The sequence below is a fragment of the Bos grunniens genome, chromosome 24 (assembly GCF_055505025.1).
Source record: "Bos grunniens cultivar Pamir isolate PY7600 chromosome 24, Bosgru_T2T1.0, whole genome shotgun sequence".
Lineage (NCBI taxonomy): Eukaryota > Metazoa > Chordata > Mammalia > Artiodactyla > Bovidae > Bos > Bos grunniens.
This window is the reverse complement of record NC_141188.1, coordinates 58781012-58802158: the sequence shown is the minus strand read 5'-3', so window position 1 is coordinate 58802158 and position 21147 is coordinate 58781012. Positions and strand designations below refer to the sequence as shown.

The 21147-nt window shown below is 45.7% G+C and overlaps 1 protein-coding gene and 1 long non-coding RNA gene across 18 annotated transcripts in view; both read right to left on the bottom strand.

Moving 5' to 3' along the window:
- NEDD4L (NEDD4 like E3 ubiquitin protein ligase) overlaps window positions 1-21147 on the bottom strand; it is a 375462-nt gene that overhangs the window by 332962 nt on the left and 21353 nt on the right. The window lies entirely within an intron of this gene.
- Window positions 1-21147, bottom strand: part of LOC147346347 (uncharacterized) — a 71699-nt gene that overhangs the window by 47132 nt on the left and 3420 nt on the right. The window contains exon 2 of the long non-coding RNA XR_015154128.1: window positions 1-21147. This exon is cut by the window's left edge and continues 47132 nt beyond it. This is a non-coding gene — a long non-coding RNA (uncharacterized LOC147346347).

The window sequence follows — 21147 nt, the reverse complement described above, 5'->3', positions numbered from 1 at the left end:
GTTTTACTTCTGTATCGACAGCACCTGGAGCAAAGTCCAGCAAACAAGGAGTGCAATAAACATTTGTTGAATTCAAGATCTGGCTTTTCACAAATACATTGGAACATCTCATAGCAAAATATCAAGTAATAAGAGTAGTAATAAGCCAGGATCAACCTAACTGCTATACTTCAACAAATTTCAATTTCAGCTTCTCCCTGGCCAAGGAGCCAACAGAAACCAAGTTTCTGCTCACACTGATGTCTGGAGGAAAACATTTAAGAAGTTATGAGATGGATATTGAGTAATAAACACACACAGCTGCATTTATGCAAAAATGCAATAGTGAAGTCCTCATGGTTCCTTCTTGTGGCCTCTATTAACATAGCGAGGGCATATAAGTAACAGTAAACTTCAGCTGGGTGAGGCCCATTCTAGGCAGAGTTTTGCAAACAAGGGCCAAATGGTAATAAAAAAAAAAAGCGCCAATCTAATCAATAGAAATTAGATGGCCTGTCTTTAAAGCAAACCATTCTCATTGGCAAGCCATAATCAACTGAGGTATCTCGCTGAATTCCACAGAACCTGTGTTGGCCAGCCTCCCTGGTGACCCCCATCATGGGGCGATCCTGATGGGGAGGTGAATTTGCCTCCTGAATGCACACCCTTGTGTGGTCACCCTCCACAATAAACAGCAAGGACATAAACCGAGAGGACATTGTGGAAGTGACCGGGGGAGAGGAGACCATAAAACACGTGGCGGCTGGCACCTCTCTTCTGAACCACGTGCTAAGGACGGACGGCTGCCATGCCGTGAAGGTGTTCCACACAGCAAGGAGCTGGCTCCCTGGCAACAAGCGCTAATTCGCCAGGCGCATACGTGAGACAGCTGGGGAGCAGGTCCTCCAACCCCCTTCAAGCCTTCAGATGACCCCAGCCAAGGCCAGTGTACAGATGACAACCTCGAGAGACACCCTGAGCCGTCACCACCCGCTGGAGCCACTCCGGGGCCTCCTGACCTGCAGAAATGGAAGAATGATGTTCGCTGTTTGAAGCCACTGAGCTTGGACTCACTTGCACTGCAGCAATATATAACTTGTAGAGATTTTGGTAACTGGACTCACTTGCACTGCAGCAATATATAACTTGTAGAGATTTTGGTAACTGGACTCACTTGCACTGCAGCAATATATAACTTGTAGAGATTTTGGTAACTGGACTCACTTGCACTGCAGCAATATATAACTTGTACAGATTTTGGTAACTGGACTCACTTGCACTGCAGCAATATATAACTTGTACAGATTTTGGTAACTGGACTCACTTGCACTGCAGCAATATATAACTTGTACAGATTTTGGTAACTGGACTCACTTGCACTGCAGCAATATATAACTTGTAGAGATTTTGGTAACTGGACTCACTTGCACTGCAGCAATATATAACTTGTACAGATTTTGGTAACTGGACTCACTTGCACTGCAGCAATATATAACTTGTAGAGATTTTGGTAACTGGACTCACTTGCACTGCAGCAATATATAACTTGTAGAGATTTTGGTAACTGGACTCACTTGCACTGCAGCAATATATAACTTGTAGAGATTTTGGTAACTGGACTCACTTGCACTGCAGCAATATATAACTTGTACAGATTTTGGTAACTGGACTCACTTGCACTGCAGCAATATATAACTTGTACAGATTTTGGTAACTGGACTCACTTGCACTGCAGCAATATATAACTTGTACAGATTTTGGTAACTGGACTCACTTGCACTGCAGCAATATATAACTTGTACAGATTTTGGTAACTGGACTCACTTGCACTGCAGCAATATATAACTTGTAGAGATTTTGGTAACTGGACTCACTTGCACTGCAGCAATATATAACTTGTAGAGATTTTGGTAACTGGAACTGGTGTGCTGCTGTGAGAGAAACCCAAACTGTGTGAGTGGTTTTGGAATCTGGCAGCGGAGAGAAGTTGGAAGGACTCAAAGGACAAGCCTGCAGCATTCTGATAAAGCTTCGTACAACGCTGACCGTCTTTCAGGGGACTGGGACTTACGGTGTCCTGTGAGGGAAATGCTGTTAGAAGTTGTAATGAAAAGAATCCTTATTATTTAGTGAAAGAAAGGTCAGCAGCATTGCTGCCAGCCTGATCTAAGGAAACGTCCAGGCAGAGTGTTGAAGGTGCCACCGATAGAATCTGCATTAAGAACTGAGAACGCCTCCTCAGAATCATGCAGACCAACAAAAAGGCTCCTCCGAAGGAAGCCTGTGGCCCCTCAGTGCTCTCAGAAAAAGCCCAAAGAGAACTGCTCATCTTGAAGAGATCAGAGGATATGACTTCTGTCTAATAAAGTGAACCCCCAATAAGAGTCATAGGACATCCACAACATTTTTAAAAGAAGTACATTAGCAAGAACAATCAACAGCTTGGATTGAAATGCACAGAGACAGTACAGAATAAAATTCTTTTGGCAAGAGGCTGAGAAATTTACGCAGTTAAAACAAAGGCTAGCTTTCAGGACTATGACATAGTAATTCTTTAAAATTTTTAATTTAAAATAACTGATTAAATTTTGAGGTTACTCAGCAGTAGAAAACTAGTATAATTAGTAATATACTTTTCCCCCAAACATAGAGTAATTCCCTTGGATTTAAAAATTCATTTTTAATAAAAAAATAGTCAGCCAATTTGTAGAAAATCTGGTTATACTTAAAATATATCAGGCATGTGACCATATGTCCTATATAATATGGCAGAACAAGGAGGGGAGGCTAAAAACCAAGGACAAGAATTGTTCCCTAACTTTCTTAGAAAGTGAAATTGTTTCCTAAATAAGTACAATAGGCCCTCTGTATCCACCGGTTCCTTATCCACAGAGTCAGCTAACCATGGATTAAAAATATTCCCAAAAAAGTCCTACTGTTTACATAGCATTTACATTGTATTTACAACTATTTACACAGCACTTACATTGTACTGGCTATTATAAGTAAGCTAGAGATGATTCAGAGTACATAGAAGGATGTGGTTAAGTTAAATGCAAATATCATGTCGTTTTATATAAGGGGCTTGAGCGTCCATGGATTTTGGTATCTGATCTCCCGTGGGTACCAAGGTAGGATTATAATACATTCATGTCATTAAAAAAAAAAAATACCTTAAGCTGATATAATATAAAAGCATCCGTCTCTCACCCTGACCTCATCCGGCCAGGTTCCCCGTTCTCCACCAACCTTTTCCCACTCCCTCCCCCCCTCCCCACCACACAAAGCACCACAGGCAGCCACTATATTGCTAGGCTTCCTGTCAATCCTTTCAAAGCTCTTTTTGCAGATACAAACAGATATTAACATCTCAGTTTATTTTCTCCCTCCTGACCCAGCAGGTGGTTTATTTTACAGACCATTCTGCACCTCAGAGAGTTTTAAGTTACCTGGAGAGCCGTCCACTCAAGGGTCTCTGACAAGAATCTTATCCTGACGGTCTGGATGATGAATACTATATGGTGCTCAATAAAGTTAGACCCAAACGTTTGAAAGGATTAAAAGCTAAAGAATGTATGATATCCAACAGCTCAAACTTCAATATCTATAAGCAAAATTCTCCAAAACCAGGGAGTCTACCCTCATGCTGTGAAGGTTATAACTCAAAATCACAAGTAGTCAGTAGGAATCTTAACCATTCCTTGCCAAGGAACCAGCTGTAAACTCTGCTAAACTGAACAACATAAACTAACGCAAATGACTAACAAATACACTTGTCTCCATCCAACCCCTAGAGTTAGGTTCCTGAAAACTCCCTTAGGAGTCTCTTAGGAGAATCTATGCTTCATGAGAGTATAATAAGAGATTCCTTTTTCACTAGGGAAAGACTGGTTGCAAAGATTCAGCTTGGAAGAAAACTATGAAAGCTGTGCTTTGACTGAAACAACACACTAGAGTATCAGCAACATTTCACAGAACTTATAGACACTGGAACCTGTATTTGCACTTACTTAATTTCCCTAGTTCATATTACTGCACTGACAAGTGTCAAGGTTCCAAACTCTGAAGTCACCTCCGACGTTTCAGATCTGAACTTTGCCTCTCGGGCCTCCAGCCCCTGTACTTTCCCCGCATTTGCCGCACCATCTTGCACACTCCCCTCCCTCTTGCTAGCCTCTTGCCTCTGCAGCACACCAGCAGAGCAGCCTGGATTAAGTTTCTGGAAGATGCTTCTACTGCATCACCATCAGCTGATCCCAAGGACCCCGCTGCCTGGAGGACCAAGTGCACACCGCTGACTGCCACACACAGCCCTCCGTGACTGGCCCAGCGCACACTTCTATGCACACCCACCACAGTGGTCCATCCTTTGACTCTAGAAAGATCTGCCAGCTCTGTGGCCCATGCCTGTGCCTCCATACACAGGGGTTCCTCATCTCAAACTAGTAACCACCGTTATGGGCTGAATTGTACAATTCAATGGATTTTAATATATTCAGAGTGAAGCAACCAAGATAACTATCAAATTTTAGGACAGTGTCACCACCTGAAAAAAAAGAAAAACTATACCCATCTTCCGCCCCCACCCCCGCTCCGGCCCTAAACAACCATTAATCTTTCTGTGGCTACGGATGCACCTATTCCAGGCACCTCACATAAAGAGACTAATATGCGGCCTTTTGGGACTGGCTTCCTTCACTGCACGTTTTTAAGGTCCATCTGTGCTGTGACACATGTCAGCACTTTACTCCTTTTTCTTGCTGAATGATGGGAGGTATGTTTTTGTTCACCCATTCATCTGCAGATGGACACTTGAGCTGTTTCAATTTTTAAACTCACCTAATTTTAAAGTCTTACCTCTAATGTGAGCATTAGATGTGGATTCCCTTCCTCTCCAAAACCCAAGACCTCATGTAAATCACCTAGGATGAAGGCCTGGTGTCAAACTGTTAACACAACAAGCATTAGCTATTATCTTAATTACTATGGTGGCTCAGATGGTAAAGAGTCTGCCTGCAGTGCAAGAGAACTGGTTTGATTCCTGGGTTGGGAAGATCCCCTGGAGAAGGAAATGGCACCCCACTCCAGTTCTCTTGCCTGGAGAATCCCATGGACAGAGGAGCCTAGCAGGCTACAGTCCATGGGATCGCAAAGAGTTGGACATGACTGAGGGACTTCTCTTTCTTTCTTTCTAATTACTATGAACCACTGTAGCACTTCCTGTTTATACAACTAACTGAACCCCTTATGATCACTGCCTTTCTGTGCTCATTCATTCAATCAATGAACATTCATTGAGCATCTACTATATGAAGGCACCAAGGCAGAGCTCATATCCTCAGCTGACAAAACAGGTACCTTCTCTTCTCTTATAAATCTTAATCCAGGGTATGCTACTACTTACTTTTGACTTAGAATTTAAGTTCCTCCTAAAAATGCATACATTCTTTGACTTATCAAGAGAAAACAGTAGTAAATCAAAGGAAAGATCACGATGAATAAAAACACTTCCCAGTGCAACTTGTAACATGGGAAACATTAGGGAAAACAGTCCAAGAATATGTAACAGACAAGTGATACGGGAACATCCACATAATGGAATACTTTATAATCACTTATAATAAAGTTTACTAAACATTTTTTAAAGGAAATGTTTATTTTATAAATTAAAAAGGCAGTGTAAAATGCATAAAGGGTACCGTTTTAATGCATAAAAGAAAATTGGTTATAAAACTACTACAATCATCAAAAAATAACATCAGTTGACTCTGGTTGGGCTACTTGAGATTTTTATTTTTCATGTCACATTTCCACCTAGGAACACATATCCTTAACAACATTGGCATATTTAAGAACTGGAGTTTCTACTTGAATCTGAACACTTGGGAGCAAGGGGGTCAAGGGGAGGAGCGCCAGCAGGGCGGGGCAGTGGACACGGGGCTCACTGTGCTGCACCAGGACTGCGTGTTTTGTTTGTGCACTTTTCCACGTGTTGCATTTCACGGTAGAAAGACTCAAAAATGCTTACGGTATGCTCCCTGAAGGCAGGTATTGTGTCCAATTAAATCATTACATTTCCCACATACTTTGCACAAACTACTTGGCTTAGATGGTAAAGAATCAGCTTGCAATGCAGGAGAAAGGGTTAGATCCCTGGGTCAGGAAGATCCCCTGGAAAAAGGAATGGCAACCCACTCCAGTGTTCTTGCCTGGAGAATCCCACGGACAGAGTAACCTGGGGTGGCAAGAGTCAGACACGACTAAGCAACTAACACATATGCTTTTGCAGAAACTACTATTAAGTAATTATTACATATTCTTAATAGACACTTATTCAGTTCAGTCGCTCAGTCATATCCGACTCTTTCCGACCCCATGGACTGCGGCACGCCAGGCGCCCTGTCCATCACCAACTCCCGGAGCTTACTCAAACCCATGACCATTGAGTAGGTGATGCCATCCAACCATCTCATCCTCTGTCGTCCCTTTCTCCTCCCACCTTCAATCATTCCCAGGATCAGGGTCTTTTCAAATGAGTCAGTTCTTCACATCAGGTGGCCAAAGTATTGGAGTTTCAGCTAAGCATCAGTTCTTCCAATGAATATTCAGGACTGATTTCCTTTAGGATGGACTGGTTGGATCTTCTTGCGGTCCAAGGGACTCTCAAGAGTCTTCTCCAACACCACAGTTCAAAAGCATCTATTCTTCAGCGCTCAGCTTTCTTTACAGTCCAACTCTCACATTCATACGTGATTTTAATATAAACACTTAATAAATGCATTATAGGCTCATTCTTTATCTTGAAAAATCATAACACTTACTCTTCTGTGTTAGGTGCTCTTAGAAACAGGTAAAAAATCCAGGTTCCAAACTCCCTCTCCATGAAAACAGCACCTGATACCTCACGAAGTGTAAAACTACAAAGATTTAAAGATCGATTTGCACTCCCAACCCTTGGGAGAGTCTTCTGCCCCCAACAACACGTCACCAAGTAACAGAGCAAACACGGCCAGAAAGTAAGAAAAGCCGAATGTAGAGGAATAAGAACGAATAAAAGCACGTATGACACCAAGATAAGGAAATCAATAAATTAGGAATACAGTACACGTCCAGAGCGAAAGCTAAAGCCATTTTTCAAAGTCCGGATAAACAAACAGCTGAGGCTTTGTGTTGCATATTTAGTCCTGGGCTGCAATCCCTTTCTGAAGCATTCCTTTCTCCAGTGAAAGACACACATTATTTCACGCTCAAATATAAATAGCCTGTCAAATACAGGCAGAGCTTTCTAGATTAGGTAGTTACTGCCAGGTCTAAGGAAGGTATCCTTGGGGAAATGGGCAATTTGAATTCTGTACAAAACACATTTGCTAGAGAGAAATTGCCTGGGAAAAGCAGGAAGTTCAGAAGAGTTGGCCAACTCTTAATTACTTCTCTAATATTAATAATTATTAATATTATTACTCTGAGGTTGAGAGTACTCTGAGGTTGAGAAGTAAGAGTGGGAACAGGAAAATAAACAAAGCGTGTAGTTCACCTCAGGGCAGAGGAAGATACGATGGTTTATTTACGTGTTTTGACTCAGGTCATTCTGCGTGTTTTCAGATGTCATTCTGCACAAATAATAACTCTCTTGCTTTAAAACACGGGCTGACTTTAAAAATTTCATCTGGAAGTTAGTTATCTGAAATTTGGAATCCATATCCCCAAACGCAGATGAGTTTCCAAAGCGAGTCCACATCCATGCAAGCACTGTAGCTAAAACACCACAGGCTTTATATTCATGGATGGCAGCAGATGACAACGCCCTGGTGATACCAACGATCACACAGGAGCTGAAAGGCCGGGACAGCTTTCATTCCTGGAGTTCTGATGCTGAGGCATCTGGCCGCATATGTCTTTCAGACCAGGGCTGTTCCCTGCCCGCCCCTGCCTCTCCCCAGCCCCGAAGCAGCTTTTTCATCCTAAGAAGCTTGAGAGAATGCTCTAGGGGACTGCTGCTCTCCCTTCCTGGCTGAGGTCAGGCAAGGGCAGAGAAAAGAACAGTTGTCCTTGGCCTCCACCAACAGGTCCCACCAGATACCCTGGGAACTTTTGGACTCATCTCACAGGAGCCAGGCAGCTGGGGGGCAGCCCCCCAGGGCCCAGGCTCCCTGGTCAGCTAGTAAATGACTTTTGTTTTTCTCTTTTTCTTTCTCGCTTGCTTATACTTGATTGTTAAACAGCAGAGGGACTTCCAAGGTGGTGAGGTGGTTAAAACTCTACACTTTCAATGCAAGGAGGCACAGGTTTGATCCTGGGTCAGGGAACTAAGATCCCACATGCCACATGATGCAGTCAGAAAATAAGGGAAAAATGGGGGGAAAAAATTTTAAGTCACAGTTTAAAAAAATATATTAAATAAACAAACAGAAACCCTCTCTACAGAGAGCCCCTCGATGTACAGTGATTCAGCTTACAATTTCACGGCTCTACAATGGTGCCGAAGTCATTGGCACCCACGAGGAACAGAGCCTCAATTCTGAATTTCGACCTCTCCCTGGCCCAGTGACATGCAGAACGCTCTTCCTATGATGTGCCCAGCCAGCGGCCCCCATCACAAGGGAGAACAGCTGATACCCTTTCAACCTACCTGTATCCAGACTAACGCTCTGCTCTTCACTTTCAGTACCATCCTCACCAAGTCACGTGAGACAGGCAACACTTCATCATAAAAGAGGCTTTGTGCTGGGAGATCCTGCCCACATGCAGGCCGACAGAAGTGTCCTGAGCATGTTTAAGGTGGATGGGGCTACGCTATGCTGTCTAGGAGGGCTATTAAATGCATTTTCGACTTTACAATATATATAACTTACAACAGGTTTATTGGGCCCCAAGTCCAACCAGGTGAAGGAAGTTCTGTATTTACAGCATCCAAGTGTGGCTTCTCCCACAAACGCGTGGGGATACTTTGCAAGCAAGCAGCAGGTACAGGAATAAGGAACACCCCCCTGCCTGGCTCTGTGATCTAGAGCAACAGAGGTTTTCCTGACAAGAGCTATTTCTTCCACAAGTCACCCATGAGGTGGCTCAAACTAATGAATATACAGCTTCTCACCTTTCCGGACCAGAAAGGTCTCTAAGGCAATATGGCGAGCTGGCAGAAATGATCCCACTTGACTATCCGTATCCGCTTCAGTGTCTCCGAAGTTGTGAGAACCAAAAACCTCAAGGGTTATGAGGTCAAACCGGAAGCTTTTACCAGAATGCTGAAACTTGAGTCAACTATGGTTGCTTTGAGATAGCCACGCACCTGCTGGAGCCAGGTGTCTGGGGGTGCTCCTCGTCTAAAGGGAATCCTGCGTGAGCACTGGACCCCAGCCCTGCCCCTTTCCCGGGGACCACCGCACCACCCCTGCTTCCCCTCCACCGACCCATCCTCTGGGTATTAAAATGCCCTGCGTGCGTGCATGCTAAGTCACTTCAGTCTTGCCCAGCTCTTTGCGACCCCAGGGACTGTAGCCCTCCAAGTGCCTCTGTCCATGGGATTCTCCAGGCAAAAATACTGGAGTGGGTTGCCATGCCCTCCTCCAGGGGATCTTTCCAACCCAGGGATCAAACCTGTGTTTCTCGTGGCTCCTACATTGCAGGTGGATTCCTTACCACTGAGCTACCAGGGAAGCCTAGCAGTTTAAAACAGAAAAATAACTTCCATAACCCAACCCAGAACAAAACAACTCCTCAATTCTACACACACACACACCCCAACTCTCATCCCTGAAGCTCACAAGTGCCCCCTACTCCAGGGACCCCACCCCCCCAGGATTCCCCTGCAGCCTTCTAAAGCCCTCAGGGGAGCTGGCCAGGTGGTAAAGATCCCAAGAGGCAGACCGCCTGCATGCCATCAAGGTCTCCCAGCTGTGATTAGGAGTAAATCACAAACTTCTCTGAGCCTTGGTTTCCTATTCTACATCATGGAGATAGGAGTATTAATAGTACCTATTTACACCTTTATAGGGTGTTTCGAAAATTAAAAAATGAGTATTATTACAGTCCTGAGGCCAGGACCTGGAACACAGTGACTGTTCCGTGGTAAGTAAATGAGAAAGCGCATGCTCACTCCCACCTGTCAGCCGCTTCCCATTCATCACTGTCATCCCATTCCCAGAAGCCTTTCTTCCAGAATTCAACAGCAGAGAATGCTAACAAGGAATGGATCTTTAAGATCAGTCAAGTTATCTCCAGTTCAGATATGAAGAAATGAAGGAAAATAAGGGACTTCCCTGGCAGTCCAGTGGTTAAGGCTCCATACTTCCACTGCAGAGGGCCTGGGTCCCACCCGTGGTCAGGGAACTAAGTGCCCACATGCCACACGGTACAGCCAAAAAATAAAATGAATTAAAAAAAAAGAAATGAAGGAAATTAAGATGGGAGACATTCCGTAACTTGCCCGAGGATATGTTGTAATTAAACCCCAGAGCTGCGTCAAGATTCCCACGGTGACTCATCAGCATTCCTCGCAGTATGACCAGCAGGTATTTGCCCTGGGTTATGTCTGCCATACACCTCACAGGAATAGGAGTCTCAGCACTTTGCCACACTCAGCCCCAGAGCGCTCCTACCATCTGGGGCTACACAGGAGGCTTTATCAACACTCTTCCATCCATGGTCTCATTTAATCCAGCACCCATCATAAAGCATTATCTTTCCGCAACCGCAGATGTGAAGTGGTGAAGTGAACGGACCCTTCCAGAGACGAAGTCCAGTTTCCCCTAAGCCAGTGTCTTTTTATTCCCACCATATTGTCTCAGATCGCTGAAAACAACCCAACAAGGAATGGGCTGACCTACGCTCCCTTTTCACCTTCGTCTTCCTCCTCTTCGGCAGGACCAGCGCCAGCCGTGTCTCGCAGCTGACCCTGCCATTCTCACATCAAGAAGAGCTCTCTCCCCTCCTTTTTTCAAGCCCTCTGTTTTTACATCTTGTTTTCCCGAAGATCAGTAAAATGTAAATAACTAGCCAGAGCAATACTAGAAATATTTCATTAGTAGTAAGAGCCAGGAAAGCCATTCTCTATGGAGTCAAATTAGATCTTGGGAAGAACAGCCCTATCAAGGTGGGAGGGGTAGGTTCAAAGCACAGGGGAACTTCTGTGGTGGTCCAGTGGTAAGGACTCCATGCTTCCAGTGCAAGGAGTGCAGGTTCAATCCCTAGTTAGGGAATTAAGATCCCACATGCCACTCGGCAGTACAGCCAAAAAATGCCCAGGCTCCTGGGCCCAGCCCCCACCCTTCTACTTCAGAAGCTCCATGATGGCCCTTGGGAATTCAACTTTGAAAATAATTCCTGCAAGTGATTCATAAGCAAATATTGAACTGTACTCATGTCTGTTGTGTACTTTGAAAACTAACAATAAGATGGGAAGAGGAAACAAGATAAAGCAAATACAGCAGAATATTAATTGTAGACTCCAGGTGGTGAGTAGATGAATGTTTACTGGGTGTTCTTTCAACTTTTCTATAGGCTTGACCCTGATGCTGGGAAAGACTGAAGGCAGGAGGAGGAGGACGACAGACGACGAGATGGTTGGATGGCATCACTGACTCATTGGATATGAGTTTGAGTAAACTCCAGGAGTTTGTGATGGACAGAGAGGCCTGGCAGGCTGCGGTCCGTGGGGTCTCAAAGAGTTGGACATGACTCAGGAACTGAAGAACAACAATAGGCTTGAAATTTTTTTAATAAAATGTTGGGGGGGTGGTGTTGGGGACTGGAACACTTCTAGGATCAGGATTTGAAAACCACTGAAATAAGAGGGAGTCCAACTATTCCCTTGGTGGAAGGACACCGGCTTTATCTTGATGTCTCACTTTACCTATTATGGAGTGAGCCGAAAGTTACTGAAGGAGTTCAGGAAAACGGAGCCAAACCTCAAAGAGGATCAAGAAGAGTCCGCCAGCCCTTTCCTCCCTCTGTGGCCCTGCTACTTCTTGCTTTGTCTCTTGCTATTCTAGCAAAATAAAACAGAACTGACCACCTGGCCTAATTTTGTCCATTTATTTTCCTGTGTTAATCCCCAACCCTGAGGCACAGTTCTCGACAGGTCTTTAATTCACAGTAGTTGCCAAGTTGCTCAGTCCTGTCCGACTCTTTGCAACCCCATGGACTATACAGCCCATGGAATTCTCCAGGCCAGAATACTGGAGCGGGTAGCCTTTCCCTTCTCCAGGGCATCTTCCCAACCCAGGGATTGAGCCCAGGTCTCCCGTACTGCAGGCAGATTCTTTATCAGCTGAGCCACCAGGGAAGCCCATATGAATGTGCCCAATTTCAGAAAGGAGATTGTCCTGTTAAACATTAAGAATAAAAGTAAAAAAAAAAAAAAAAAAATAGAAGTTAAGACTTTGCTCTTCATGTGACACTAGCCACCAACTCTGCCTCCCACACAACTGGAATTACTAGCGCCATGCCAGTCTGGCTCTGATCCAAAATACAATTACCTCCAGGCTCACATATTTGTGGGCTTCTCAATTTATCAAAAAGTCCTGACCACAAAAAAACCGACAGGTAGCTTTTCTACCGAACCACAGTCCAAGGCGTCAAGGGAAAGGCTCCTTAGCCATCCAGTTTCCTATGTTTTCCGAACGGCACGATCATTTCTCTTGATGTCAGCAGTGGTTATTTTCCACGGCGCTTTGTGCCAGCCTAATGATTACTTTGTGTGGCCAGACCAGAGGAAAATCTGTAAGGAAATCCGTAATGTCCAACAACCTCAGGCCAAAAAAAAAAAATAAAGGTCTTAAAACTGCCTCCTGGAGTCTCTTGTTTTTTACTTCCATTTTGCTCTCTAGTACAGGAAATCCTTGTGACTATGATATTCTCTGGCCCAAATACTTTTTATAAATTGTATCTGTGCAAATATATGCCTTCCCTCCTAAGAGGATAGGTGAGATGAATCCATTACAGAAAGTTATCTGAGATACGTGCAGGTTTTGTTATCGTTGCTATTATTTTGTCCAAACAACTGCTTCTCCGTTCAACTCTTCAGCTCTGGAGACGTCCTTCCCTCCACCCCCGTCCCGTCTCTTTCATAGTTTCCAGCACCCTCTCACAAGCCAATCATCCACAGCAACATCAGCCGACGCCAGCTGAAGCCTTAGCGTCCTCTCTTCTATGTGTCCACCATTCGGGCTTTGTCTCCTTGTCTCAATATGCAGCATCATTTCTTCCTTTGAGTTAACTAGCAGAAGACAAGAGTTCAACTTTATTCTCGCTTACTTTGTAAGCAACTGGTTCAACTTTGTGATTGCATACCACCCTTCAGGAAGATGCTTTTTATAGCCTCAAGCTGGTCAAGAGCATCTCCAGGGCATTTCTCTTCACTGTGCTAATTTTTTCTTAGCACCATCTTAGGAGGGTGAGAGGAAAATGACGAGGTGCAAGCAGCAAGAATGGGGAGAAACACTGACACATCCAACATCAAAGAAAGCTGAAGCTCCTGCAAGAATCACAACAGCCCACATCGGCCTCTCAGGATAGAGCAACACTGCCAAGCTGCTCCCTCAATCCGGTGCCACAGAAGCCGACCCAGCCAGGGCAGCAGGGTGCATAGGCAAAATCAGATGCAGAGTTAAGAATACAACCCAAGGCACAAAATGCCCAAGGTCTGCACAGGCCAGATGCTGAAGCCTATGACACAATCTTAACACCCTAGATACACCTGGATGTGCCCCTATCTAGATATTATTTTTAACAGAGTACATCACGTGAAATGTTGGGCTGGATGAATCACAAGCTGGAATCAAGACTGCTGGGAGAAATATCAACAGCCTCAGATATGCAGATAATACCACTCTAATGGCAGAAAGTGATGAGGAACTAAAGAGCCTGTTGATCGGGGTGAAAGAGGAGAGTAAAAAAGTTGGCTTAAAACTCAACATTCAAAAAATGAAGATATGGCATCTGGTCCCCTCATTTCATGGTAAATAGAAGGGGGAAAAGTAGAAGCAGTGACAGATTTTCTTTCCTTTGGCTCCAAAATCACTGAGGACGGGGACCACAGCCATGAAATTAAAAAATGTTTGCTCCTTGGAAGGAAAGCGATGACAAACCTGGATGGCATATTAAAAAGTAAAGACATCACTTTGCTGACAAAGGTCCATATAGTCAAAGATACAGTTTTTCCAGTAGTCGTGTACAGATGTGAGAGTTGGACCATAAAGAAGGCTGAGTGCAGAAGAATTGATGCCTTCGAACTGTGGTGTTGGAGAAGTTCTTGGGAGTCCCTTGGACTGGAAGGAGATCAAACCAGTCAATCCTTAAGGAAATCAGTCCTGCACATTCATTGGAAGGACTGATGCTGAAGCCGAAACTCCAATCCTTTGGCCACCTGACGCAAAGAGCCGACTCACTGGAAAAGACCCTGATGCTGGGAAAGATGGAGGGCAGGAGGAGAAGGGGGTGACAGAGGATGAGACGGTTGGATGCCATCACCAACTCAATCAACATAAGTTAGAGTAAACTCCAGGAGACTGTGGGAACAGGGAGGCCTGGCATGCTGCAGTCCATGGGGTCACAAGAGTCAGACACGACTCATTGAGGTTTAATTCCTATATCATACAATTTGCCCTTTTCAAATATACAATTCACTGATTTTTAATATATTCACAAAGCTGTGCATCTATCACCATTAATTAGATAATGCCAGAAATCTTTTCTCACCCCAAAAGAAACTTTATACCCATTACAGCATACCCTATTCCTCCCTGCCACCAGCCTACAGCAAGTACTAGGCTACCTTCTATCTCTCTGGATTTGTCTATTTTAAACACTTTAAATAAAAGCGTGGCTTTTCGTGTCTGGCTTCTTTCACCTATCATAATGTTGTCAACGTTTCCTGTTTAGTTACTCTACTTTTCAACTCCAGAATTTTTTTAAAAATCTTTATTTTTTTTTAATAATCTTTACTTCTTCATCCACATTTTCTATTTGGTGATACAGCATTCCATATTTCCCTTTAAGTCTCTAGATGTGGTTTCCTACATATCTATCAAAGCAGATTTAAAGTTTTGTGTAGTGTATCCAATACCCAGGCTTCCTTAAGGAAAGTTTCTGTTGACAGTTTTTTTCCTGTGTTTGAGCCATGTTTTCCTGTTTCTTTGGGTATCTTGCAATTTGCTGTTGAAAACAAGACATTTAAAGTAATACAACGTGTCAGTGTGTGGGAAGCAGAATCCAGATTTACTGTTATGAACCCCAGGGTTGTTTGCTGTTGCCATGCAGTATTTTTCTTGGACTGAGCCTATCAAGTCTGTATTTGTGGTTCATATGTGGCCACCGAAATCTCTGATTAGTGATTTAGTGGTTAAGTATTAGTTGAACAGAGATTTCCTTAAATGCTTTGAGCTGATGAATCTCCCAGCCCTTACCACGGGCTTCTGTGCGTGTGCGGGGGCAGCTTCCAGGCTTCGCCAGCCAGTTCATAACTCTGCCTTGTGTTGATCACTCAGTCGGGTCCGACTCTTTGCGACCCCATGGACTGTAGCCCGCCAGGCTCCTCTGTCTACAGAATTCTCCAGGCAAGAATACTGGAGTGGGTTGCCATTCCCAAGAGATCTGCCCAACCCAGGGATCCAACCAGGTCTCCGGCACTGCAGGCAGATTCTTCAACATCTGAGCCACAGAGTCTTCACTTTCTGCTTGTGCAGAACCTCAAGGCCAGTCACAGGTGGGAAAGTAGGGCCTTCTCCAGTATTCCCTGGGCATGTGCAGAGCCTTGTAGATTCCCAGAAATATGTTGGAACTTTATAAGGCTCCCGCTGGACATTCCATCCCCAGGTTTTTCTTTCAGTACTTTTTGATCAGTTAATTGTTGGCCCCAAATAGCAACACCATCTCAGGCAGCCGTGATGAAACAATCGCAACTGACCATTCTCAACCAATGTGCAGTGGAGTGGGGCCCTTACACAAAGTGTGCTCCAGTCAGATCAAATGAAGACAAGCCCTAAGAATGGAGCGTTCATGCGGGCTGTCAGACGGGTGACACTTTCCTGGAAAGAAGCGGGCCTCTGGAGGAGCTCCAGCTTTGTTCTCGCTCACCCAGTGGCTACGAGACTGCTGGTTTTCACTGCTGCCAGAGCTGCAAGGCCACTGGCTTTCACAGCCACCATGGAGCTGGGGCAAGGAGGACGGGATCCACACAAGTTAAAACACCACACAAAGCTCACTGCTCCTGCTGAGCTCACGCAGCTGTTCTTGAACAAATATTACTCTTTTTGTTCTAAGTCTTTAATTTCCAAAGTTTTGGAAAAGTTGATGTCGATGTGTCTTGCCAGTGTTCCCACTGCTTTAACAGAGTAGACTTTCAGAAGTCCTTACTCTACAGTTGTGGAATTCTGAGGCCCTTCCCTGATGACTCAGACGGTAAAGAATCTGTCTGCAATGCAGGAGACCTGGGTTCGATCCTGGGTTGGGAAGATCCCTGGAGAAGGGAGTGGTAACCCACTCCAGTATTCTTACTTGGAGAATTCCATGGACTGAGGAGCCTGGTGGACTACAGTTCATGGGGTCACAGAAGAGTCAGACACGACTAATCGACTAACACTTTCGCTTTTTCACTTATCTGGGTTCCTGTGTAATTTTAGGGAGGTGGTAACCACCATTTTAAACTCAGGATCCCTGTGTCAGTCAGCATACAGAGTTAACACTTCATAGTCATATTCTGAGAGACCAGTATTCCTCCAACAGCATGCCCAAGAAAGATCCTGAAAATTCACGATCAGATCCAACCAAACCCTCAGATCCAGCCAAACTTTCTTCCTCAGGAATCCCTAGGACTGCTTCCTAAAACTGAGCTAATAAGAGAGAAGAATGATTCAAATATGGAGTACTTTTAGTAATAAGCCTCCCACGTTATTAAAAATCTATATTGACTTCAACATCTGAAAGTTGGTTCCCAGTGAGATGGCCTCATTTTCAACCTTAACATCGCTGGTACTCAGCTACTTGAAAAGCTGTGGAAATAAAGACTTTACAAGAGTGCTTACTCCACCGTTAATACTTGCTGAGGAAGGGCATAAAGAGACAGTCATCTTTTCTAAGAAGCCATGCTACAGAAGAGCGTGAAACAATAAGCCAGGGGAATGCATCCTTTCAAAAGGGAACTAAAGGAGCCAGGGCTGCCGAGGCCCCATTCTGTCCCCACTATCCGCATGCATCCGCATCACTTGAGCGCCGAGCCTGGGCCGTGGCCACGCACCTCAGGGACGTCCCTCAAGCTCCTGCCTTTCTTGCATGAGTCATGGGAAAAGAGAAGAGAAACAGTAGGTGGGGAATGCTGACACTTCCCCTGGAGGGTCTATCAGGCTTCTGCAGAGCAAGTCTGAGGCAAGAGATAACACCCAACCCAAGAACATTTAGAGAATCTGCTCACGTGGGTCTGAGTGGCCCGAGGGTCATATTCACGCTTGCCTCACCAAGCTCCCTCACTTTACAAGTAATCGTTTTCCCCTCTTACCAGGTGGCTCCAAGGACTGAGAGGCTCCTCAGAGCCTGGCAGGCTACAGTCCATAGGGTCGCAAAGAGTCAGACACGACTGAGTGACTTAGGACATTTTCCTCTCCGCTGAGACGAGAAACAAATTGGGATTGAGAACAGTGAGATGCTTCTGTCCTTTGTGTTTAAAAATTCTGCAGCCCTGGTGCCAAACGGTGTAGCCCCGTTTCGCCTCCAGGAAATCCCACCCCCGGGCTCAGCTCCCGACCCTCACACGGTCCACCTGCGTCCCCTGCTGCCTCCACCAGCTGCCATCTGGGATGCTCACATTCCAGGCAGGCTGAGAAATGCCAGCTTCCCAAGTCGCCTCGCCTCACCTTCCATCTGCCAAAGGGTGCAGGACATCTCCTTCTCCAGCTTCCACTCCTCAAATAGCTCTGCTGGGACACTAATGACACGTGAGAAAGTACAATACATGCGGCAGTCACGAGAGCTCTGGAAGCCCTGCTCAGTTCCCCCAGAGCTCCTCCGTTCACTTCCTTGCCCAGAGTTTCCTTTCTTAGCTAAAGACCCTATTTCATGGGAACTACAGGTGGACGAGTAATCCAGGGATACCTCCAGGGCCCCAGTCAGGCGTGCTGGGTGCTCCAGGGCCCCCGTCAGGCGTGCTGGGTGCTCCAGGGCCCGTCAGGCGTGCTGGGTGCTCCAGGGCCCCCGTCAGGCGTGCTGGGTGCTCCAGGGCCCCAGTCAGGCGTGCTGCGTGCTCCAGGGCCCCAGTCAGGCGTGCTGCGTGCTCCAGGGCCCCCCGTCAGGCGTGCTGGGTGCTCCAGGGCCCCAGTCAGGCGTGCTGGGTGCTCCAGGGCCCCCAGTCAGGCGTGCTGGGTGCTCCAGGGCCCCCCCAGTCAGGCGTGCTGGGTGCTCCGGGTAAGCCAGGTGTACCCCGCAGCGGTTCCCCCCACCCCACCCCAAGTCACTGCTTTAACCAGAACATGTCAGACCATCCTGTGATAGGATCGCAGGGCTAAGCTGTGGTATTAAGACGGGGGACTTCCGAGGAGGTCCAGAGGCTAAGACTCCACACTGCCAGCGCAGGGTGACACGGTTGATCCCTGGCTGGGGAACTAAGATTCCATACAAAGCATGGCCAACAACAAAAATAACACCCTTCTTTGGGAGCAATTATCTTTATACATACACATACACACACACCCACTTTATCATTTCCTGTTACTGTCACTCTTCAAAGCCTGAGGCCAGCACGGTATTTCAGACATATACACCTCCCCAAAACTGGTCCAAACACTGGCAAGTATGATATGTAAATGCGGGCTTCCTCCCAGCCTGTTTTAGACGAGGACGCACACTGCCCGATGGGAACCGCAATCCAGCAGCACCATCCGCCACCGTCAATCTGCTTCCCAGGAGCTACGCTGTGTTCTGCCAGCTTCTCACTGGATCTACACGTGTTCGTTCTTGGCAGAAACCAAAATGTACTTAGACTTGAGCATTCACTTTCAGAGCATGGGCCTGAGTGTTTCAATTGATAAGCGTGTTAGAAAAGCATTTAAAGATGACAGGCTCTGACTTACACCTTGTACTTTCACACTCACATGTGGGTGTGTAAAAGGGGATCTAAGTTCACAAACCGCCCCCCAAAATAAACACAATCCCCAAACAATCTGCAGCATTTGGGGAGAAAACGCTCTCTCAGCCACTGATTTCCTAGTAGCTAGCAATCACCGTCAGAAGTAAAACCCAGAACCTCCTAACTTCTATGAAAATGGAGGCTCCGAAAAAGGATTCCCAAAAGGCTTCAAGAAATGTCAGATGCAACAGGAAAGGGACAAGTAACCTAAGCGACTACGAGGGGAAAACATTAAGAAAATGTGTATGTATTTCTACTGCATAAAAACCCACCAGTAATTTCTCCTCTTTCACTTTTCTTAATGGAGAGTAAGATTTACCAAGCTCCTCTCCTGACTCTTATTCTACAGGTATGAATAATAAATACAAGTGAAGCCACTCAGTCGTGTCTGACTCTTTGCAACCCCGTGGACTGTAGCCTGCTAGGCTCCTCCATCCGTGGGATTTTCCAGGCAAGGACACTGGAGTTGCCATTTCCTAGGGACTGAATCCGGGTCTCCCACACTGAGGACACTCTTTGCTGTCTGAGTCACCAGGGAAAGAACGTGGCCAGATCTTTGGCTGTGACACTAAGAAGTGTCGCATGCTGGCACAGCCGTCGTGGGGCCCTCAGCGCTATTCAACAGTCAGTCATCAGTCCACACCTGGAGTCCCACGTTCTCTACAGGAGGAGCTGCCACTGAGGCCCACACGTCCCATTACATCCGACACCCTGAGTGGTTGGTAAGTGTGTCTTCCCGGGGGACAAACTTAACTTCTAGAAACAGCTTCAGAGTCAGCCATCCTAACTAAGATGAGTCTTCAAGCCAGTTAAGATCATTTAAATAAAGTGTTGTTATAAGGTAAGGAGGCTGAGATGGCTAGTAACCTGGCTGAGAAGGCAGTTTTGACAGAGTAAGGATTGTGACCAACCTAGACAGCATATTAAAAAGCAGAGACATTACTTTGCCGACAAAGGTCCATATAGTCAAAGCTGTGGTTTTTCCAGTAGTCATGTTTCGATGCGAGAGTCGGACTATAAAGAAGGCTGAGTGCCAAAGAACTGATGCTTTTGAACTGTGGTGTTGGAGAATACTATTGAGAGTCCCTTGGACAGCAAGGAGATCCAACCATTCCATCCTAAAGGAAATCAACCCTCAATATTCATTGGAAGGACTGATGCTGAAGCTCCAATACTTTGGCCACTGATGCAAAGAGCCAACTCATTAGAAAAGAGCCTGATACTGGGAAAGATTGAAGGCAGGAGGAGAAGGGCATGACAGAGGAGAAGATGGTTGGATGGCATCACCAACTCAATGGACGTGAGTTTAAGCAAACTCTGGGAGATGGTGAAGGACAGCAAAGCCTGGTGTGCTGCAGTCCATAGGGTCACAAAGAGTCGGACATGACTCAGTGACTGAACAACAATTCAAAGGATTACCAAGGATTTCACAGATCCGTGGTTACCTCATGAAGAGTAGACGCAAGGCCTCCCAAGAAACCACCTTGAAATGCAATGCTCATTTGGACAGCCAATGTCCAACACTGTTCAAATAAGTCGCTCCTTGTGTTATTGTCATCCCCGGCTAAGATAACCAAAGGGAGAAAGGCATTTTTTTAAAGGCAAGAATCCTAAGGTATCAGTACAACTTTAGAGAAGTACAACTACCAGTGTTTCGCTGAGCACCCACTCGACACGGAGCAAAGTCAACCCCAAGTGTTGCCTTCCTTGTCAGGGACTCGAAAGCCAAAAAAACAAAAAGTTTTGTTCACCCTGAAAACAAGACAACAAAAGCATTTATTGCTTGGAAAATCAGCATGACCATCTGATGGTGGCAATGGAAAGCGGGTTGCTAAGGAATGGAAAGATTAGAGCCTGACTGGCTTGTGTTCTTTAAGCAGGGAAACGTTCAGTATGAAGCTAAAGACGAGACGGGCGCGAGACCAAACAGCAGCCGTGGCACTGGACATGCACGTGGGCCACTGGATGACGGCCGACGTTCTCAGTGCGGGTGGGCACTGGGCCAGGTGCGAACCGTCTGTGTTCTGATGCATCACAGTTGTCTGATGGCAGAG